Raw genomic sequence first — 24,380 nt, 5'->3', positions numbered from 1 at the left:
AGAGACTAACACATTTATTTGAGCATCTGATGAAGTGAACTGTAGCTCACGAAAGCTTATGCTCAAATAAATGTGTTAGTCTCTAAGGTGCCACAAGTATTCCTTTTCTTTTTTCCTGAGATTAAAGTGCATCACCCCTGCAGTGCATTAATATTGCCTTCCCAGAAAGGGGGAGTCCTAGATCTGCTTTTGAAATCGGGACTCCTCCCTGGCTTTTCCAGGAAATCATCTCCATGTCCTTTGGTTGGCAGAATATGAATCTGAAGATCTTTTGGAAGTTTTCTTTTACACCAAGGAGTGCATTTTTCATGTGTGGGAATTAAGGTGCATCCTCTCCCCACCATGTGTTAAGAACCAGGAAACCATATCGAAGCACTTAAATGTTTCAGAACTATTGTTTTTATTAGTCATGGTAGAATATTAAAGTGAAAATGTGGATTCTGAACATAAAGTGGGAATGGGAGAATCCTGCCTTTCTGCTGCACCCATTTGTTGGAAAAGTTATAATGAATTTCATGCATTGAATAAAATGCTGATCTCTACAAACATGCTGTCCTTTCACAGTTAGCTACAATATAGTCACATTTTAGACAATAAAACCATGTGCCTCCTTAAACAACCCAGTCACTCTCGCATTTTTGTGTGCCTTTCTATGTACTTTAAAGAAAACATTTACTTTCTCCTCTCTAACGCTTGCTAGATACATCTCACAAAATATTATTTTCTGATTTTTTCATAGAGAAAACTTTATTTGCAGAAGTATTATTGGGAGAGCAATTTAACGTTTCTGTAATAAGAATGGTGTTCTTCCTGCACATATGTAGTACTGGAAAATATTTTCCCACTTTCAAAGGGTTTATTTGATTTTTTAAAAATATTTTTGGTTATGAAAGTTGTAATAAGCAGCTTTGGTACCCCTAACGGCACACCCCACACACTTATGTTGCGTGACCTAAGGTCACAAGTAATGGCTGCAAGCTAATTGATTGAGAAAGGCTTGTCTGACTGGGCCTCTTTGAGTCCTCCCTTTACATTCCTAAATTCTGTGAAGGAGGCACTGGCAGCTTAGCCTTGCAAGGGGGGGGGAAAGAGAAGAGAAGAAAGGGAGGAAGTTTCTTCAAGTTGTGATTATGCGCAGAGTTTCCTTGTACTGAGCTTAGTTTTCTCCACCCACTACTTAGTGAGAACTCCTTAACTAGAAGACTAACAACTTAAAGCTTTATCCCTGTGAGTACCAGAAAAGTGATCTGAGTATTTATTAAACAGAGAGAACAAACTGCCTACTTCAGGCAGGGAGGAAGCGTATGGAAATTATATTAGAACTTCAGCAAAGTGCAGAGCTGCATAATACAGAAGCTGGGACTCAAACTGACAGGCTAATAAGCCAGCTCACTGAAGGGGGCTCTGTGTGGCAGCTCTGAGCTACTGAGTGTTGGACAACTGTAGGCAAAATGTGAAATGGAACAGGGCAGAAAATAACACACTAACTTCAGGCAACTGTTGCTTTCTCATGGTGAGTCCAGATTTAAAACATTGTTTTAAATGTACCTATTGTTGTTTTTACAAACCCTTCTGTTTTAACAAAGCAACCCTTTTTGGAAACTCACTGTTTTGCAGATTATTTGTCCTGTGGTATATGTTAATTCTGAACTGTACAAAATTGGGTTGGGGGGTAGTACTTCCCTTGCTGCTTGTACATGTGTTTGTCTTTTTTCAGGAGGTGTGTCCCTTTTCTAAATCACATTGCTGTAGCTTCAGATCTGGTGCAAAATAGCTGTGTGTAAGCAGCATCAGGTTTGAAGCAAACATATAGGTGAATATGGGAACAACAGTCTATACCAACAGTTCATGTAGTGTGAGCTTTGTGGCATTTCTCCTCTACTCCTTATTTTGCCGCCTTATCTTGAGAATGTATGGCACGGTCACTATGAAAAGAGCTTTGTGTTTGAATTCCTGGTGAGTCGAAGGGTCAGGGCCTGTGAGTTATCTGCCTGCCAGCAAGACTCATTGCTGTGCCCCCTTATTTTTCAAGCTAAAATAGAAAACCATATGTCCTCATCTTTTTTAAATATACGTATTTTGAATCCAGGGTTTGCACGCTCTTTGTTGTGTGTGCTTTGTTCTTCTGACAGTCATATTTTTGGGGATCCACTTTTCTTTTGTCCATATTTACTTCATTGACTTGAGCTTTATTACAGCTTTTTGCATTCCTTTGTTGTGATGCATGTAGTTTTATCTTGTGGCAACATTCAGCCGTTCTGACTTATGAAGGATTTTTATTTGTGAACATATTTCTGAAAATCTTAGCGAGATCTGAGATATTTTGATTTTATATAAGTTCCAAAATTGTATTCAAGACAAGGTTTTGTGGGATTTCTTGTTTTTATCTTGAGTGCTATAGCATTCTTTAGGAAATGTTGTTTCAAATATGTGCTACAAAATTATCCAATGTAATGGTAATAACCTTGTGACTTAGATTATGTTTATTTCAGTCATTGAGTTAGTTTGAATAAAAACAGTTTTATTAACAAGGCAATTGTATGTTACATTACAAGTTGAGAGTAACATTAGAAATATGTTTGCAAAAATTGCTGAGTTGATAATATATAGCCTAGTACATCATCCGTGCATTTCAAAGTTACTCTGTGTATGATGTTCATTTAAAATGCCTGCTATTTAAAAAACAAACCTAACTCCTTTTCCATGATAATGAAAGTACAATTAAGTACAAAATGGGATTCAGCATAACCCTTTTTAAAAATGTATGGGCTTTGTTTTCAGAGAGTAAATTGGTAAATTTGAAAAGTACTGGAGAAGTTTTGGAACTATAAATCATTTGTTGGGTTAAAGGGAAAAACAATCCTTTAGTAGGATAATCTTATTGAATAATATAAAGAAGTTAGTTGAAATATTTACATAAAGGACAACAGTGTTTCTTATTTGTAGCATTTTCTTTTTTAAGTTAATAAACTCATTGGGGAAAAAAAATAATATTTAGGAGGATGCCTATTCTTAAAGATGGTGTTTCAGGTCTGAGTCAAAAGTGTTTGCCAGAGATGCAAACTCTGGAGAGCAAGCCCTTCCAAGCAGACAAGTTCACTGTTGTTCACCTGTTACGCTCATTCTTGTCTGCCAACCTAAAGGTCTCCCATGTGCCCATCAGACTTGATAGTGTAAAACAAAAAAACAAAAACTGGTGGATTTCTTCTAAGAAATGTAAATGGCTCCAGCCAAGTATGGGAAAGAGCTTCTGAAATGTAAGGTAACATTCTGCACAGATGCCATGCCTCATGTTGTTATTGTAGATTGGATTCCTATCCATTTTAGGTTTGGACTTGGGCCAAAGTCTGACTGCCTGAAAGAGCAAGCATAGGTTGGGCCCTTAAACAGTGAACTTGAATATACATTTTTTTAAATGAATGGGGGGAAAGGAATGTAGATTTGAGATCCTAAAAATCCCTTCCAAATGCTTACTGTCTCAGCCTAAGTAGATTTTTTTTTTCTTGGCTGTGGAAAGATGGGGGAGAAATATGTTTTGAAATGTTTTCTCCACATTAAAAGCCCCCTGAAAGCTTTTCAGGTCCTCTAGAGAATACCATGCTTTTGGTAGTTAGAAAATAGGACAGAGTGGGGAATTGTGGGTTCCATTTCTATCTCTGCCAAAAAATTCTTGTGGGACCTTGGGCAAGTCACCTAACTTTTCTGTGCTGCCATTTCCCCATCTGTGAGAACGGGATACTTTCTCACATTCCATAATTAGTGTTTATAAAATATTTCAATGTCTTCTGATGAAAGGCACCACAGAAGTGCAAAGGGCTCATTATTTTTGCTGTTCTTGGAAATTTGTGGCAGTGACTCAGGTGATAAGGAGACAGTGTGGTTGAGTTCCCACTGATCAAAACAATCTATTGTTAGACCACACTGTATTATGGTGTACACTACTGTACATAATACTATTGTATTTATTTAATAGTGGTGTCTAGTTAGAAGAGTGACTCCATGGACACAGGATAAAATGTGCTCATCTTAACTGTATGTAGTGGGTCCTTATCCAGCTGGCTGGCTGAAAAGGGGTTGTTGCTCCTTTACAGGTTCCCTGTGAAACTGCTAGCGGAGAGGAGAAAATTTTACCCATATGGAGTGGGTAGGAGCAGGAAGTAGCTGGACCAGATCAGAGAGGGGGGTCACTGCTCTTCCAGCTGACCAGAAGTGTGTGTGGGGTGATATTTGTACCCCACGTGATCACAGAAGCAGCCTTTCTCACTTAGATCAGGTGGCAATACCCACTCCCCTATGAAAGCTGAAAGAGGGCTGGGTTCCTTCCTGGCCTGCTGTGGCCATTATGGCCAGTCATCAGTTTTTCTTTGGGGACTGGGAAGGAATTTTCCTGTCACTGCTAGATGGGCTGAGGCAGGGTGGGGTTTTTTGCCCTACTATGAAGCAGCTGTCACAGTTTGGGGCTACTGCACCAATATTTCCCCTTACTGTTTCAGCAAGATGGCACCTATTTACAGACTTCTGGCTCCCCTAGCTGTCACCTCTCTTGGGTGGAGACCTGCATCTCACTACCTCCTGATCAGGTTATTTCAAGGCTACATCATTCTCTAACCCTTCTGCGATTTTTCCAGCCCAAGACAGTCTGCCTAACCAGGCCTCCTTGCTTCTCCCCTCAGAGACAGTACGCTGTGTAATTGCCAACAGTTTTAAGTTACCCCATAGCACTTCCTATGCAAGCCTACTGTTACTCTAAAGGTAAAAAGCATGAGACAGAAAATGCATTAAAACCAAGAAGAGAACCTAATAAGCTTACCAGAGACCATCCCAACCCCAATGTGGGCTCTGGTTGGGAGCAGTCCTTCACAACTCCACCCAAGGGGTTTCCTTGTGGTTTTAAGTTGGGCACAGCTTCTCTGCTGACACACTCACTCTCTGGGGGCCTCAGTAGGCCCAGTCCTTCCAACCCTTTGCTAAGGATTGGGGTCATGTGTGGATCAGAAGTCCTGTCCATTTGCTGGATCAGGAAAAAAGCCCCCTACCTCTTTAAAACCAGGCCATTTATCCAAAAAACTCCCCCTTCCCCTCCCCATTTGTCCCTGGAGAATCCAGTTTGAACTAGTATATGCACACCTCTCCAGAGGCTGAGAAAACAGATAACTAGATAAATTACATTGTATGTAATTTAGGGCATGCCAATCTCAAATACACTAACAAATTGCATTTTTAGTAAATAGATCCAAAAGGCATTGAACTTAAGTCAGTAATGTTTCTTACTTCCATAAGGTTCATCCAGGATATTGTCATATCTGTCACAGAAGACACAGGAGGTTTGGGACCCAATGGGGTGGAGCAGAGGTGTTAGGTTATAATGTTGCAACTCAGCATGTAAAACCTCTGGCAGATGTCCAGTGCAGGCACTCGGTATGGAAGGGTTACAATTATCAGATACAATGTATTCCAAGGGGATTTAGCAGAAAACATCCCTTAATGGAGCTGAGGAAAGGAGGTTTGGAGCTTCCACATCTGGAATAGCAGGGAGCCAGCCACCCTTCCTTCTTTTATAGCCCCCTTAATCCTCATAGGTGGGGAAAGTGGCAGGATTCCAGCAGCGGGATAGCTAGGACCAGGTTGGGGATTATGTGGAAATGGTTAAGGAAATGATGAAGACCTGCACTGTCCAATTTATCAGTGGGTAATCCCAGATATTTTAAGAAATGTTGTGGCCTAATTAAACCACATTCATCACCTCCTATCATTCTTATGGCATGGTAGGACAATGCTTCCAGTCTGACACCAGTTTGAGAAATTAAAAAACAAAACCAAACCTTCCTAGTGCTTTATATTTAATATATCAGTGATGGTAAGGTAGGAAGAGACTATTGTTATTTGGAACATGATAGAAAAGTGCAGATGGGGATTCCTTTTTTATAAAATTGTGTCTGAGGTAACTAGTGAGGAAGAGAACCCAGTAAAAGCTTTGTGATAGGGTTTCTATATTTTTTCTTTCAGTAACACTTGCACCCTTGAATATCAGAGAGAGAGAGAGATGTATAGAGGAGTCTGTGTGGCAACTGAGGTAGTTTTAAGGTGAGTCAGGTAAAGACAGACACATTCTGGTGTTAAAAAGGGGTCATGCACCAAAGAGGTGGGACCAGGAGCAGGAGAGCTGCTGCAACTTAGAGGTGGAGCAAGCTAAGGCAGGTATAATAGGAGAACTGTAGCATCTGGGATGTAGGGTGTGTCACATTGCCACCCCCAAGTGTTCAAAAATCAGAAGTCAGGCACCAGAAGTTATTAGATAGGCTTAGAAAAATCATGATTTAAAAATAAATACATAAATAGGGGTTTCTTTTTATGTCTGCTGGTGTCATAGGTGTCTGGCATCATGTTTTCAAGTTCTCTCTAACCATGAGGGCTAGAAATTTAACTTTTTACTTACCAGATTCTCACAGAATCACATGATTCCAGGGGACAGGGCTTTAAGAAAAACACCAAAATTGTGAGAGTTGAGGACACTGGAGTCAAGCAAGAAGCTCAGAGAATGAGCAGGAAACATCTGCTGGAGAACAGGCCCGATATCTCGAGGGAGACAATTCCTGTCAGTCACTGATAGAAGACAACCCCAAGAAAAGTCAGCTCAGGCATGTGGAAGGGCCCAGTCACCTGATCTGTGGTAAAAACAAACAAACAAATTGAGAATAACTGACTAGTGTGAAGAACAGAGGGAAAAGTGCCATGTTTCTTCTGATTTGTATGAAAATGTTCCAGTTCATATCTTTTGAATTTATATACCCTAGATAACATATCCATAAAACTTGAATCCTTCCACAATTACTGCCAGAACACTTCAGAGAAGTGGTAGTGAGGAAATCACTCTTTTCCAGTTCATTTCCACTTGTGTTTGCTTTGTCCCAGTCCTGTTGGCAGTGAGTGCTGGGGAGAAGAGACATGGTAACACAAGCTGTTGATTAACTCCAAAGACCAGCACCATCCCATAGCAAAAGAACTTCAAAACATCAACATTTTTTTTTTAAAGCCAAGCTCGACTTTGCTGCCAAAGTTACCTTCAAGGATACATGCTATGTTTGCAGTTTGACTCAGCACCCTCTGAAAACATTAGATCTATTTTTGTCTTGTGTCAATTATAAATTACTAATCCCTCACACTCAGTGGCACTCACATCTTTAATATTTCCACCATTCAGTGTAAAATCCCAGGGGCTGATGGTTAAAGTGGCATACAAACCTTATCTGATTGATCCATATGTAGTTAACAATTAGGTGACAAATTTTCCATCTTCTTGCATCAGTGCAGTGATTTACACCAAGGCAAAGTGGGTGTAAATCATTACCCTTCAGGGTTAGTAGTATTTTACACCTATTTATATCTGATCAGGAAAGTCCTCCATAAATGCTAAGCATGATTATTATTGCTATATGATGAGTCTGTACTTAAATATGCAGTAGATGGGAATGTGTTTCCAGTAGGGGGACTATGAATTAGGACTCCTAGGTTTTGTTTCTGACTCTTACAGGTCCTCTATATAATCTTGGCAACTCAGGTCATCTGTGTGTCTATTTACTCATCTGTAAAATGTATGCAATAATAAAGTCCAGCTCTTCTATCAGCAGATCTGAAAGTGCTTTACAAAGGTCAAGATCATAATCCCTATTTTACAGGTGGGGAAACAGAGGCACAGGGAGGTGAAATGACTTGCCCAAGGTCATCCACTAGATTAGTAATAGAACCCAAGTTTCCTGAGTCCAAGTGGTTACATTATTTGAGAGCATTAGAGTAGAGGAACAGAGTGACTAGGCTAATGCTAACTTGCAGTTTTTTGGGTTTTTTTTTCCTTAAAGAAATGTTAAGCAATAGAGAGACTAACATTTATTTGCGCATAAGCTTTATGAAAAGCTTACGCTAAAATTTGTACGTCTAAGGTGCCACAAGTACTCCTTTTCTTGTTGTGGATATAGACTAACATGGCTGCTACTTTGAAACATGTCAGTATTTTTTTTTATTTTTGTTTTTGCTATGGGGTCAACTGGCTGAACGAAGCCATGGAAAGGGGTTATTCCCTTCGCCTGTCCTCTTCCTACCCTGGAAAACACTTGCAGACAAGTTTCCAGGGACTCAGGGAATGATGCAACAGGAATGGCATTTTCTCTTCTCCTATCTGTGTTCATGCTCCAGATCTGGTCACTGAAAAGGAGGAGTTTCTCTGTTACCATATCTACATTGCTTACCTATCTATCTCCCTCACACCCCTGCATCCCTTTGCTCATTGTGATGTTACAATCCCACCACTCAACAATGAGCTGTATTAATTCGGTGGCAGAAGGAACAGAAGGTTGAATGTGGGGAATTCTTCTCTTAGTCACATTTCCATCAGTCTGAACTAGGTATTAGCCACCAGGGAGATTTCTATAGGTTTTCAAAAGACTGTGCATATAGGCCACGATTTGGTCTAAAATCATGCTTTTAACTCCTTATGTCCATGCCTAAATAAGTGACCCGATTTTCAAAAGTGCTGAGCATGCAGCACCTCACACTTAAGTTGATTGCAGCTGCTGGATTCTTGACACTTCTAGAAGTTATATTTCAGAGTAGCAGCTGTGTTAGTCTGTATTTGCAAAAAGAAAAGGAGTACTTGTGGCACCTTAGAGACTAACAAATTTATTTGAACATAAGCTTTCGTGAGCTACAGTTCACTTCATCGGATGCATTACATCCGATGAAGTGAGCTGTAGCTCACGAAAGCTTATGCTCAAATAAATTTGTTAGTCTCTAAGGTGCCACAAGTACTCCTTTTCTTTCTAGAAGTTATGCCACTCATTCAGGTGTCTGAATATGGATTTAGGAACTTCACTTTAGGCTCCCCTTTTTGGCTGAATTAAATGACCTCTGTGTTTAGAGTTTCACATAGATATTTTAATTGCCATATTTAATAAAGCTTTTTTCTTTGTTTCAGAGAAGGGAGTGAGAGAGAGGGGCAGGCAAGTATGCTAAAAAGAGTCAAAGGGCCAAGTGCTTGAGCAAGATCTTGAAATAAAAAGTAGATGAGTTACTTGGTGTATATAGGTTTCAGAGTAGCAGCCGTGTTAGTCTGTATCCACAAAAAGAAAAGGAGTACTTGTGGCACCTTAGAGACCAACAAATTTACTTGAGCAAAGCTGATGCTCAAATTTGTTGGTCTCTAAGGTGCCACAGTACTCCTTTTCTTTTTGGTATATATAAAGAAACAAGAATGTCATGTTTAGCACTGGTGAGAGAGTCACATCTATAATTTTGTTTTGATTTGGCCAGCACTTTGCTATTAAGTAAGTTCAGATCCTCTTAAATCTCTCTGGTCTGTGTTAAATATTTACAGTTGCTATTGAGCTTGTGAAAGATGCATAACTACAGTTTGAGATTTGTAGATGTAATGAGATAGGAAGTCAGATATTAAGGTAAAAGAAAAAGCTTTCATGTAGAAACTTTAGAACAGGAGACCTAGTCAGAACCGAGTTCACTCTGCCATACTCTGCATAAACACATGTTAACTAGGATAAAAGGTGGTCTTAAATGTTACTAGCTTTTTTAATTTATGCCTTTTAGCCTAGTCTGGAGATGTACTCAATATGACTTTGGCCAAGTCACATTAACCTCTCTGGGTTTCAGCTTTCTTGGTAAAGTGAGTAATATTTTATGCTTACCTATTTCAAAAGACTGTTTTGAGACTTAAGTAATGTTTATCAAGTGCTGTGTGATCCTCAGATGAAAGATGACTACTTCACAACTATATAGGCATTATATTTCATAATTAAATTGGCATAACTTTAACATAAGGGGTTAGCTATCACGTAAAATAATTGCTCTTATCCTGCACTACTTGAAGTCACTGACAAATACTACTGGATTTCAGTGGAAGTGAATTGAGACCATTCTATAAATTGTTAACTTGCCACAGTGTGACCTGGGCTAAAGGGTGGTTTATTTACCAAATAAAGAAATTGGAAGCCTGAGACATTTTAGTGTCAGTTGTCTGACAGGCTATTTACAAATGTACTACTGGTGAATATCCTACTTTATATTTTTCAAAGTAGATATGCCAATGCCAGCAACAGGGAAGTCTTCAGAGTCTGGTTTTGGAAACTAAAGTTCATTTACTAGTAACTCTAGGAAGACAGACACAGCTGTAGCAGAAAAGTTACAAGCAACTAGGGTGAATCATGCACTTTGATCTAGTTTATTACTCTGAAACAGTAGATAGTACTGTTTGCCCTGTAGCAAGTTTTGCAGAAGCTTCACAGCTCATCACGGTATAGGTTGCTATGGGCATCAGCACAGAGGAAAAGAAAAAACAAACTCAGCAGAGACTGCTAAATAGATTTTAAACTAGTGTGTTAGTAGCACAAACAAAATATTTTCTATGTGCAAGATGGAAAAGTGGATTAAATTCTCATTATGTCCTCCTTAGCTATTCATTTAGTCAGAGTTTTCACAAGAGAGCAGTACTCTCAATTGGGGCCAAGTTCTCATAAGAGAACAGCTCCCATTTAGACGCCAAAATAAATAGCCAGATTTCAAAAGTGCTCCACATCTTGGGTATTAAACGCTTTTAAAATCTGAGCAAAAGAGTCACAATGGGAGCTGGGAGGTGCTCAGCACTTTTGAAAAATTTGGTTCTTATTTAGGTTTCTAAATGGAGATTAGCTCCTGTGAAAATCTGTCCCTAGTTATGGTTGTTGAGTCCCTGGAAATCTGGTCCTGAGCTCTTTAGAAAGTCTGGACCCACCTGACTGGCCACCAAAGAACTAAGCTCCATTTCTACAACTTGTAGCATGCGTATCAGTTCAGAGTGGCAGTCTCTTCTTCATGGCATCTAGAATTATAGTTTTCTCCAGGCAATCCTCCATCCCTCACATAACAGATGGTAACGCAGAAAGAGAAACAGGATTCTGTTAACGTGACACAATTCTAGAGCCTGTCTAACTATTTATTTATATATTTCTAAATACCTTTTTTGTGGGGAACAGGGAGGGCTCTGTGAACTAAAAGTTCCTTCTGTACATACTCTGCTCTTTCATCCCATCATCAAGACCCTTCTTTGTCTGAAATACTTCTGGTTAGAAGAAAAGGAGTACTTGTGGCACCTTAGAGACTAACAAATTTATTAGAGCATAAGCTTTCGTGAGCTACAGCTCACTTCATAGGATAGCTCACGAAAGCTTATGCTCTAATAAATTTGTTAGTCTCTAAGGTGCCACAAGTACTCCTTTTCTTTTTGCGAATACAGACTAACACGGCTGCTACTCTGAAATACTTCTGGTTAGTTTGCCAGTGACATTGACAGTCTGCCTTTGCCCAGATGGGTTGCTAGGGAGCAACACAAAGTTTTTCATTCCAGAGCTGAGCATGCTCCCTTTGCAGCTCTCCCACTTCCAGTCTGCTCAGAAGCAAGGGATCAAAAAAAAATTGCATTATTTTCCTGCATAAGCACCATGTTTTGATACCATTAGACTTTCCTGTACTTTATACATCATTGTTTTTTTTTTAAAAAAATTAAGTTTAATACTTAATGCATCTAAAATACAATAAGCTGAAACTACATATGCATTAATAGGCTATTAAAGCCTGATCTTCACCCAAAGTCAATGGATGTCTTTAAGGGGCCAATCCATGCGCTGACACCAGAGCGCCGTAGAACCTCAGATTTATGAACTAAGCAGTTAACCGCACACCTCATTTGGAACCAGAAGTACACAAACAGGGAGCAGCAAATACAGTACAGTACTGTGTTAAACGTAAACTACTAAAAAAAAGCAACATTTTTCTTCTGCATAGTAAGTTTCAAAGCTGTACAAGTCAATGTTCAGTTATAAACTTGCAAAAGAACCACCATAACATTTTGTTCAGAGTTAAACATTTCAGAATTATGAACAATCTCCATTCCCGAGGTGTTCATAATGAAGGTTCTATACATGCCTTCATTGTAATCAAACAATGGCAGCTGGCTCATGTCAGCTGACCTGGACTTGGGCTGTGGGGCTATAAAATGACAGTGTAGCCATTCAGGCCCGAGCCTGAGCCTGAACATCTACACTTCAATTTTATAGTCCCACAGCCCAAGGCCCAGATCAGCTGGCATGAGCCAGCCACAGTGTTTTATTGCAATGTAGACATACTACTTGTGCACATTTTAGCTGTATAGTGTTGCTAACCAACTGAGAAGCATATGGACAGCCTAGTAATCCAGAGGGTCCTGTTACAATAGGAAACACTTCCTTGTGCTTAGGCATCTCAGAAGACTTGATAGGTTAACTCTGGAGTCTCAGTTCCCTGCTACTGCATCTGTGGCCTCCCTTCACTAGGTGCTGCTGGAATTAAGACAGGGTGAGTGCTACTGCAGCCAGCTCCTCTGCTTTTCTCCTTTCCCTCCAAAGTCATGCCCCTCTCTGAGTATATGGAGTTTGTTGCCAGGAGGAGAGGCACTGACTCAGCCTCACGCAACAGCATCAGATCAGCTTCCCACCTAATGTCACAGATGATGGGATGCGTTTGCATGGTAAGTAAATCATTCCTTGGTTTCAATGGCATTGGTAGATGCTCAGCACCTCTGAAAATCAGGCTGCTTTTAGCACTTGGTCTTGCAAATAGTTAACCATGTATTTACCTTCACACACCAAGTAGTCCCATTGAAGTCAATGAAACAGCTCACCTGTATCAAGTTAGACCTGTGCTTATTTGGTTACAGGATCAGGGTCTTATTTAGGTACCTAGATAGGGATTTAAGAGCCTAACTTTACCTGTCTCCTGATTTCCTTTGCCAGTGATGAGATTTTGGCTGGGACTGGAGCCAGTCTCATGATGATGCAAGAGGTTCCAGCCCTCTGGTGAATTTGAGCCCTACCTGGAGGAAAAAGCCAGGTTGTAATTGCCTGCCTGGCTTACCCCACTGCCTGCCTCTTGGGGCAGAGCAACCAGAGCTGCTGCTGAGGGGAGAGCTCACTCCTTTTTTCCTCCACTGCCAGCAAATCAAAGCTATGCTTGCAGCAGGGAAAAGGGAGCTAGAGAGCTCAGAAGCTCAGGGCAGCTCTGCTCCCTCCTCCCCTCTTGCTTCTGTGAGTAACTAATGGTGACTCTGCTCCCCAACATCCATTCCTTCCCTGCAGCACTGGCCCTGGGAAAGGGGGTGGGGTGGGTGAAGAGCCCCTGGAGCTACTCCTCCCCCAGCCTGGAAGCGGGAGAAGAGTCTGCTGCCACCCTTCCAGGCCTAGGAAAAGTGGGTGGAGAACTGCAGGAGGAGCAGAAATTTGGTTTGAGGGGTTGAACTGGAGGGGGCAGAACTGATGCGGGGACTAAGGTTACAGAATTGCTTTGGGGTAAAATTACTTACTGGCCAGGGGATGGATAGGTGTGGCAGTCAGAGCTCCTGCAGAGGGGACCAAAATCTTTTAGATCTTTTGAGGCTGGCAAAACTACATACCTTAGTTAAAAAATTTAGACCCGTATTTTTAAAACAAAAGGAATATTTTATAAATATGAACATTAGCAAATTTCCTTGATGGTTATTGTTTTTTGCATATTTTTCCTCAGTGGAAAAAGGGATAATATTTACCTTTAGTGTGGTGCCTCTTCCTAGCTGCTCTGCGAATTAGCTCATCAGATCGATGCCCATTCCTATGATTGCATGCTATTCTCTGCCTCTCTCTGGTCTGCAGCCCCTCATATTCCAGGAATCACTGTGTCCTTTGTGTGACTCAGCCCTCCAATCAGGTCACTCAGCATTCCCCCTTTCTGCGGTATATCAAAGTTTTTTCTTCAGCAGCCCTAAGTAGTCTTCCCATTCACTGCCACATGTGCCACTCCCTCAGTGTCTGGTAGGGAACCTAGGTTCCAGTTCAGAGACCTTCAACCCAGCAGTTCTGAGCTTTACTCTCCCAGCTCTCACTCCTACCGCTCCTGGTTCCCCCTTTTCCCTGGGAGTACTAGCTCCAAACCCTCCTCTTCTTCTTTCTCTTCCCAGGGAGTGACTGCCCTTTCCCAGCAGCAGCCCAGCTCTGTTGCCAGCTTCCTGGCTTTATAGGCCCCACCTATTCCTGCACAGCTGAACCTGCTTACAATCAATTCCCTGCTCCCTGGCTCTTCCTCCAGGTGCAGCCTATGGAGTTAATAGGCCTACGTGGCCACCTCAGCCTCTTCCCATCCAGTGTGGGGTGGACATCCCATCACAGATGGTCTCTAAAGGAGAGTGGAACTGTTTAGCATTATGTATGTTCAATTTTGTTATCGATCCTTGATTTAGATATTTAACCATACATCTCCAAGTCATATGGCGGGGGGGGGGGGAAGACTGGAATCAATGTTACATCTTTAAATTCGGCTAAAATGTAAAGATGTAGCTGGATTTTATTATTATTATTTTAATGTTATAGTTGAGTAAAATAGGGTGGTGTTTGTAGCTGGTTTTGCAGAAAGAAATCCTGACTGATAGGTTTTGGTTTGGTAAAATCTTAACTTCAGTTGGGATATACAGGACACCCGAGTTGTCGGTAAACCAAATGGGTGGCTGTTGTCTGTGGCTATTACATTAAATTGATTGGAGGGAAACACTGTTCTTATCCACTGACAGAAAAAAAAGCCTGCAATAAAGACACATGGTATTTCATGTGAAATCAGTTTCGTACATTATATTATGATCACAGTGAAAGTACATGTGGACAATGGCATCTTAGCCTCCCATAACGTGAAGATGAATGACCACACGAGTGCCCTGAGGAGGAAAGATATCCAAAGTCCAGTGACTAAATATATTAGTGGTCATACTTATTTCATCCCCACTTTAGAATATTTGGGTCTGGATTAAATATGCCTAATTTAGAAGATGTCAGTGGAAAATATTCTTTGCAACAGCAGGAATTATTGAGTGAGGTCCTCAGCTTCCCTCCACCCACTATGCACCAAATAAAAAGGGCCAAAGCAGTGTAAAGGGACTCTAAAAGCCCCATATTTGGCTGGGGGAGCATTTCCCTGGTGGAGGCACTGTGGAAGACGGTTGTTAGACTGCCTCCTGATGATTCCCTTGCAAACCAAACTATAGGGCGCGTGCTGGGGGCAGGAAGGGCATGCTGCGGGCAGGGCTATTGCATACTGCGGTACTGCAGAGACTCTGGGCTGCACTGTGGCCCACAGAGCAGTCCAGGGAGCCTGCTATAACTTATATGAATACTCAGGGCTGTCTAAGTTACTTTGAGAGCCTCTCTAGTCCCTGGAACAACCCAGGATCACGAGGGCAAAAAGGTGGCTTAAAGCCGTTTTAGCTCATCCTCACCCTGGGCTGGAAGTTCTGTCCTGTGTCTCTCAGAAGGCACCTAATCTCACCCATTATGTATAGTCTAGACATTGATCTCTAAGGGTCTGGATGAGGGGAGAGATTTTACTATTATTTCATCAACAAGATGATATTTTCAATAATGAATAAGATTACTATTGATTTATTGGGGCGGAACCGGATGGTATAGACTCAACATATTTAAGGAGTGGAAATGAAGTCATGGTCCTTCTATGGAAAGTGCACCCACATGTTTGAAAAGCTAGGCAGCCCTACTGAGTGCTCTATTAGTGGTATATATACAGCTTTGGATCCATATTTTGGTATTCATTTTATCTCTATGGGCAGTAATTGCATGCATTGACAGTTGTATGCTCATATCTTGGAAATTAAGTTAATCTAAATAAAATGCAAATTTAGTATTATGAAGCCTCATATTGAAATATAGGCAAGTTGGTAAATGTTAACTTTTTCTGGGCAGTTGAGGCAATACTCCCTCATGCTGTCCGTCCAATGTATCAGATGTGTCATTAAAGTTCCATTATGATTTCAGTGGAACTTTGGAACATCAGTGGAATTTTGTAGTGGCATAGATGCTGGAGTGAAGGACCAGCACTGAAGCAATTAACTGCTGAGAATGTAGTAAAATCTAGTAGTATTGACATGTAATGGAACTCATACACTGATAATCTCTAAAATGTTCACAAAAACAGGTTAAGTATTTTTCAGCCATTTTGTGTTTAATAGTTGCTATAATAAACATAATAGTTCCTATCATAAAAATACATAAAATATGTGGTTTGGTGTTTTCACTGTAATCAAAATAACTTCCTTTTTTTTCTTTTTAAGAAAAAAGCTACTTCTTATTACAATGGATTTATTTAATCGAGATCTGAAATGGAGGAAAAATGCTTTTTTTTCATTCCAGGGAATTGTGACTGTCACATTTATATTTGTTACAGCACTTCTCTCTGCTTCTTTCACAAAGAAAGTGAGCCAGACTCTTGGTTAGATGACTTTTTTATTATAGGTGCATGGATAATCATCTGTGAAAACATTTATAATAATGGAGGAACCATAGTTTGCCCAGGAAACATCTTTTTAAAATTAGTTTGTGATAGAAAAATACCTAAATTGGGAAATTCTAATCTCCTTCTTCTTCTCGATTCTGTAAATGCTCAGAGAAACTTATGGGATCCTTCTATCAGGTTTACTTCCGTTAGTAGTGGCTGCTGGAAATTTCCATTAGTCATTAGACCTTTCATCTGTTTATCTCATTCATACAACTGCTAATGTCTTGTTGGGTATTAAATAATTAAGGGTGTCACCACCATAAAAAACAATATTTAAGCTTCGACTTTTTGCATGTTAACATATCCATAGATCATGTGGTAAAATGTACATTTCTTATTGTATATTGGTTCATAAGAAATTGAATTTCACACCTGATATACAGTAGTTGTTTGAGATAGGTGTATCCATTATCAAAACCTGCTGCTGGAATTCATGGTATAGTTATTGTTTTATGTATTGGCATGGTTATGTTGGGAGAGCAAACATCTACTGGTGCTTACATATTGTGATGGACACATTAGAAATGTGTAAAATATACATATAATTTGGAAGAAAAATACAACTAGAGAGCCCTGATGTGCCTTTTGGTTTTGTATTTCCTTTGTCATTTATCCCCAGTACTAGATATTTCCCCAAATCTTTAATAGTTAAAGTATACAGCAGTTTACCTCTTTTGGGAGGCGTTTCATTTCGTTAAGGGGATCTTTATATGTCTTCCCTTATCAACTCTGTTCCCAAGCATGCAGTCTTGGAGAGTGAACTCAGCATGTAAACAACACTAATAATTCCTTGGCTCTTTAATGGCAACATCTTTAATTATCTGCAAGGTTTCTAGAGGCAGTGTGGCCAACTGATGTTTTTATCATGAGTCTTGTGATATTTGCTATATTACCTAAAGCCTGAACCTCTGGAGGATGTGTGATTTAGTGAGAATCTTACTATTTTTTTTCTAGCCCTCATGCTTGCAGAGAAAAGCTTGTAAATGTGACCTGAGTGTAACCTAAAGGCTCAATAAGAAGACTGCAAATTAAAAGAATCCACAATGTATTTTGTTTTAAAAAATAATGATTTTTTTTTAGAGCTTGACTCATAATTAATCAGTGTTTAGTGCTAGCTATATTGCAGTGTGTATCATTCTGCTGGACCTATAATTAGAGAATCTTCCCTCTACTACTGCCAGCTGATTTTTACCATTCCCTAGATTTGTTGCTTCTCATATGATTAATGAAACTAAAGAAAGACAGCAGAAAACTGTCAGAAACAAGCCAATCAGTAAACAGATGAACCACCATTAAAATATCTGCTGATGTACATGGTGGCTGGGATCACTGGGGTTCATTAGTGTGCTCCTGCTGTTTTGCCATGCTTCAGACAATACAAAGCAGCCACAAACCTACCTTAACAGGGCTTATGGCTGCTAAGTGTTACCTGAGTGGTGCAAAACAATCAGAGAATGTATTGGTGATAACAGAACGCCACTAGCCATCACCTTCAGCCCCCAACTAAAACCTCTCCAACGCATCATCAAGGATCTACAACCTATCCTGAAGGACGAACCATCACTCTCACAGATCTTGGGAGACAGGCCAGTCCTTGCTTACAGACAGCCCCCCAACCTGAAGCAAATACTCACCAGCAACCACACAACAGAACCACTAACCCAGGAACCTATCCTTGCAACAAAGCCCGTTGCCAACTCTGTCCACATATCTATTCAGGGGATACCATCATAGGACCTAATCACATCAGCCACACTATCAGAGGCTCGTTCACCTGCGCATCTACCAATGTGATATATGCCATCATGTGCCAGCAATGCCCCTCTGCCATGTACATTGGCCAAACTGGACAGTCTCTATGTAAAAGAATGAATGGACACAAATCAGACGTCAAGAATTATAACATTCAAAAACCAGTTGAAGAACACTTAAATCTCTCTGGTCACTCGATTACAGACCTAAGAGTGGGTATCCTTCAACAAAAAAGCTTCAAAAACAGACTCCAATGAGAGACTGCTGAATTGGAATTAATTTGCAAACTGAATACAATTAACTTAGGCTTGAATAGAGACTGGGAATGGATGAGTCATTACACAAAGTAAAACTATTTCCCCATGATATTTCTCCCCCCCACCCCACCCCCCACTGTTCCTCTGATATTCTTGTTAACTGCTGGAATTAGCCTACCTTGCTTGTCACCATGAAATGTTTTCCTCCCCCCCCACCCCCCCCGCTGCTGGTGATGGCTTATCTTAAGTGATCACTCTCCTTACAGTATGTATGATAAACCCATTGTTTCATGTTCTCTGTGTGTGTGTATATAAATCTCTCCTCTGTTTTTTCCACAAAATGCATCAGATGAAGTGAGCTGTAGCTCACGAAAGCTTATGCTCTAATAAATTTGTTAGTCTCTAAGGAGCCACAAGTACTCCTTTTCTTTTTGTCCTCGCGTGTGTGTGTGTGTGTGTGTGTGTGTGTGTGTGTGTGTGTTAATGAACCTGAGGAAAATAATGTAATTGGAGTGTCTAATACTGTAGAACAACATGTTCTTTAGGTAAACTCCCTAAATTAGGTATAAGAGAAGCCATTTAGAATGGACAAATTGGTTAGAGGCTATTTAGTCTGTATTGTCCGTTTGATAATGGGAAAATGGCAGCTGGAGCATAGAGACTCAGATTACAGTCTATCCAGAGAGAAAAATGGGAACTGGGAGTGGGGAGGTCTCCAAGATTTGCATTTGGCAGGGAAGGTAGATGGCAGCTGGGATCAGAAAAGCATCAGAGAGCAATATTGGGATTTGGCTGAGGAGGGAGGCAGCAGCTGGGAGTTGGCAGGCCTCAGAGGTTCAAGAAAACACATTCTCTTTTTGGTATATACAGTTTCCTGTGCCATGCTTTACACACATTTGTTCGGGGAAAACAGCTTTTGTTCAGTATATCTAATTATTGAGACTCGCATCCTCTATTGGAAGTGGAGGGTACCAAAAGTAGAAATGTAACCTTTCTTCTTTTTTTTTTTTTTTTTTTGAGTGGTTTGTTGCACATTGGTTTCCTCCAAACTTTTAGTTTAATCAGATTTAAACTTGCTGTATAGATATTCAAATATCTTTTCTTACATTTGCATGCACCAGTCTAAGTTCATAGTTCTTTGTCACACTTGTTTGCCACAATTTACCCACCTTTACGGAATGTGTGCTGCAATCATTCCCTGAATCTGTTAATGTACAGGTACGAAAGAAAAAGATGGGTACTAATAGTTCATAGTGCAAACAGAATAAATCCAGATCAATAACACACACATGCGCTTTACTAGGGCACAAAGCTGAAAATAATTATGAGCCAAATCAGTTGGAAGGAAGAATTTAATCAGAAAAATGTGAATAATTTCATAACACCTTCCAAGATGCCCTAAAAGCCACAATCGAGGAAGAGGGCTCTGGTGATTAATAAAAGGACATGGTTTAGAGAGGAAGTGAAGGCAGCTGTAAAAAATAATATATAACACATGGAAGTAAGGGGAAGTTGATAGTAATGAATGGAAATTGGAAGTTAAGAATTTTAGAAAATTGATAAGGCAAGCCATGAAACACAAGGAGAATTAAGGCAATAAAAAGGGGTTTTTAAAATGTAAGAGGAACAAAAAGACTCTTGACAAAGGTATTGGTCAATTACCAGATGGAAATGGTAGAGTTATCAATAATAATGCAGAAAAGGCAGAAGTATCCATAAATATTTCTGTTCAGTGTTTTTGGGGAGAACAGATTATATTATCTCATTATATGGTGATGATAACACTCTTTGCATTCCACTATTATCTCTGGAGCATGTTAAAGAGATGCTATTAAAGTTAGACATTTATGAATCAACAGAGCCAGATAACTTGCATCCAAGAGTTTTAAAAGAGCTAGCAGAGGAGCTCTCTGGACCATGAATGTCCAAAAGACTGGAAGAAAGCTAATGATGTGCCCCTCTTTAAAAAGGATAAATAGAATAAGCCAGGTAATTATAGGCTTGTCAGCCTGACACCAATCCCAGGCAAGATAACTGAGTGGTTGATATGGGACTCAATTAATAAAAAACTAAAGGAGGATAATATAATTAATGCAAATCAACATGGATTTATGAAGAACAGATCTTGTCAAACAAACCTGATATACTGAGGAGAAGACAAATTTAATTGATAAAAGTAGTAGTGTACAGACTTCTGTAAATTTATCCATCTACGAACAAAAAATGTAGGCCATACTTACAGGAAGGGGGACTCTGTCCTGGGAAGCAATTCTCTGAAAATGATCAGCTGAACATGAGCTCTCAGTATATGACACTACGGTCAAAAAAGCTAAAGCAATTTTGGGTTGCACAAACGGGGGAATCTTGAGTAGGGATTGAGAGGTGATTTTATCTCTGACTTTGGCACTGGTGTGACTACTGCTGGAATACTGTGTCCAGTTTTGGTGCCCACCATTCAAGAAGGATGTTGATAAATTGGAGAGGGTTCAGAGAAGAGCCGCAAGAATGATTAAAGGATTAGAAAGCATGCCTTATTTTGATAAACTCAGAATTCAATCTATTTTGCTTAACAAAAAGAAAGTTAAGGGGTGACTTGATTACAGTCTATTATAGCATGTACATGGGGAACAAATATTTAATAATGAGCTCTTCAGTCTGGTAGGGAAAGGTATAACATGATCCAATTCCTGAAAGATGAAGCTAGACAAAGTCAGATTGGAAATAAGATGTAAATTTTTAACAGTAAGAGTTATTAATCATTGGAACAATTTACCAAGGGTTGTGGTAGATTCTCTATATCTGACAATTTTAAAACAAGATTGGAGGTTTTTCTAAAATATACGCTCTAGGGATTTTTTTGAGGAAGTTCTATGTCATGTGTTATACAGGAGGTCAGACTAAATAATCACAGTGGTCCCTTCTGGACCTAGACTGTATGAATCTATAAATCACTGGGTGTGGGAGGAGTTGAAACCATATCATTTTACAGCACTTTGACTAACACTGACACTTTTTTTCATCAGCAGCTCCATGATTCGTTTTGCAACTACTAATGAATTCCTGAAAGTTCTAGTCACCACTGTGGTAGACGGGTATTATAATGTTCCATTTGCTGATGAATAAACCGACACACTTAGAAGTGAAGGGACTTGCCCAAGGTCACGGAATCAGTTGTGCAGAACCTGGAATAGAATGCAGGAGTCCTGACTCCCAGTTCTTGTTCTAACCATTGGATACTCACATTGTGTTCAAAATGGACTACCTATTTATTTGATTTCTTTGTTGTACCTTAATTCTATATGAATGAGCCTTTCCTGGAATGTTTTTTTGATGGCGTAATTAAGGCCCCCATTATTTCTACTTGACATAGTTCTCAATTTGTAATGAACAGAGTGGTACTTTACAAACTTGAGACTTGCTTCCTAGGATGAATTGAACTCAGAGAGAAAAGAGGGGCTCCGTCAAGCTAAAAATCCCCCTTTACATGCTGAACGTGGGGGAGCAGAGAGGAATCCCTTTCAGCTGAGGAGCCCCTTACATCATCAGTAGGGAACCACATATAGTGGTTATCATAGGTGGGAGCTACCAATTGTCCCTTTTCAGTGAGTAGGAGACCACTTCCTGACTCTGAACTCTACATATGTTGTAATCACACCTCTGGATTGCAGTTTAGGTATATCTTGGAAGAAAGGCTAGTCCTGGGATCTCTCTTTCCCCAGCTCCCTCCAACTGAATTGCATGGCAGAGTTACTGGTGGAGCTGGGTGAAAGTTTTCACTAAACTTTTTTTCAGTGAAAAATGTGGATTCGGTGACACAGAAGTGTTTTGCTCATTGGTGTCAGTTTCTCTCACATGTTCATTTTTAAAAAAATCCCCTAAAATTGAGATGATTTGTTTCAACATTTTTTAAATAAAATGTTTTGATTTTTTGGTGTTGAGTGGCTTTTCATTTGAATGTTTCCTTTAAATTTATTTTTTAAAATTTGAAAAAGCCTAAACATGCTCTAAATCAAAACAAAACATTTTGTTTTGGGGTGAACTAAATGTTTAGTTCAACCCAAAACAATGATTTCCAACTTTTCAAAATTGCTAGCAAACTGAAAAATCTGTTGTTCACTAAGCTCTAGTTACTAGTGTCAAGAGTGAAACTAACTTCAGAACTTAGAAAAAATTAGGAGAGGACCAGACCCTCTGTAAAAAGTTATACTACATGGAAGATAAGCAGTTTCCTCAACCCTTGAGCATCTTCCTGTTGTGAAAAGGTTTGTTTTCTTTTTGACCTTACAAAGCTGTCATTTTCCCCTGGATAGTTTGGCACACTGCTCACCCAACATGTACTGTTTGTGATGTCTAGCAGAGGAGCACTTGAAAACTTGAGTTGTACAAATTGCAGGTTCACTATGGTGATTGGTTACTTTTCCTGGGTTTGTTCTGCATAAAATATTTTTGTTTTAGTGCTTTGGGTTTAAAAAATGAATGGCTGCAAGATACTACAGTAATAGGTGCATTAGGAATGGCTAAAATGGATAATAATTGGAACAAAGTGTACACATGTAACAGAAACTTAGACAATACAAAAGCACAGGCTTTTCTGATTGGTTGTTAGACGTGTTTTATGCAGGCTAGGTGCACTGAGTTTTCAAAGTTGTAAATCTGCTGTCTTGTTTACACATCAGGCTAAGTAACAGACAACCTCAATTACTCTTTCACTTTAGTTGTTTTTTCATCCACTAGGTATTGAGTCCACATAAAATTGAAAAAGCAATCTTTGTCTGGCTTGGGTAAATAGAAAGATCAGCTTGTCTTTAAGTGATTGATTACTTTTAAATTACAGGGAGCTACTTTTAAGTAGACCAGCTTAAGTGATAAAACAAATAGAGGGCTAGTTTTTAGGCAGTTTAACCCTTTTGGCACATATTCAGGTTGCTTAAATCCAACCTAGTATGAACAAATTTAATAAATGGTACATGGTTTATATTGGGTTAATTTTTCAGTTACATTTTCAAAAAAGTCTTTTAAACAAAAATGATGTATTAAGAACAATTTTAATAATTTCCATCAAATGTTATTCATACTTTTCATTTAAATTAAATAAAATGGGTATTTATGCAGAAAGAATGACAGCATATATCCTAGTTTGCCAATAACCATGTAACAATATGCTTGTAGTAATATTGACTTGTACTTCCATTGCATCACATTTTCATATATAGGACATAAAAAGAGAAGAGACCTTTTAAAAAATACTAGCACTTTGTTATGGATGAACTGAGAACAAATTAATTTTAATTTACTACCACACTGTATAGATGTGCAACTACTGTTTGCATTCATTTACTGTATAAATATTCCTTTAAAAATAGGTTTAGCAAAGGAAGCCCTTCCAGTGATTTTAGGACCAGATTTTGTATAGACTTTATACAGATGTGCTGTGTTGCAGGGCTACCCTGGTGTGGGGCAGAGGGGAGAGGCAAAAGAGTCAGTTTTCTATGGGGCTTCTCTTTGCGAGGGCCCCCAAACTGAGTGACATTGTGACCTACCTCATGGGGTCTCAGCCCCATTCAAGTTCACCCCCCACCCTTCTGTTAGGATAGAGGGGCAGCTGTGCCAAACCTGAATGGTGCCTATTGTATGCCAGGTTGCAAATCCCAGAACTGGAAGCCTGGCGGGACAGGAGCTGCTGCTGCAGGATGAGTGTAGGTTGGGCTTGTTCTCCAACATTGTCGTCACTCTCAGTGGTAATTTTTTGGAGGGGAGGTTAGCTCAGTTTCAGACTTTGCCTTAGGAGCCACAATATGCATATGTGGCCCTGCTGAGTTGGGTCATGCACAAGGCGCCTGCCCTTTGTATAACCTTTAAAAAGACATGTTAAAATTGCAATCCATGTGCACAGGAGAGTGTGGCAATTGGTCCCCCACTGCATCCTCAGGAGACAGGGTAATAGCCCATCCCCTTTGCACCAGTCTTCAGAACAGACTAGGTATGCTC

At 39.8% G+C, this 24,380-nt stretch overlaps 1 long non-coding RNA gene across 4 annotated transcripts in view; it reads left to right on the top strand.

Annotated features, from left to right (window-relative positions):
* Positions 1-1,157: 1,157 nt before the first annotated feature.
* Positions 1,158-24,380, top strand: part of LOC119844466 — a 323,486-nt gene continuing 300,263 nt past the window's right edge. For all 4 annotated transcript variants that reach the window (XR_006279406.1, XR_006279402.1, XR_006279403.1 and 1 more), the window contains exon 1: positions 1,158-1,513. This is a non-coding gene — a long non-coding RNA (uncharacterized LOC119844466). The remainder of the gene's footprint in view (positions 1,514-24,380) is intronic.

The sequence above is a fragment of the Dermochelys coriacea genome, chromosome 1, assembly GCF_009764565.3.
Source record: "Dermochelys coriacea isolate rDerCor1 chromosome 1, rDerCor1.pri.v4, whole genome shotgun sequence".
NCBI lineage: Eukaryota > Metazoa > Chordata > Testudines > Dermochelyidae > Dermochelys > Dermochelys coriacea.
The sequence above is the reverse complement of the archived record's forward strand: the minus strand, read 5'-3'. Positions and strand labels throughout refer to the sequence as shown.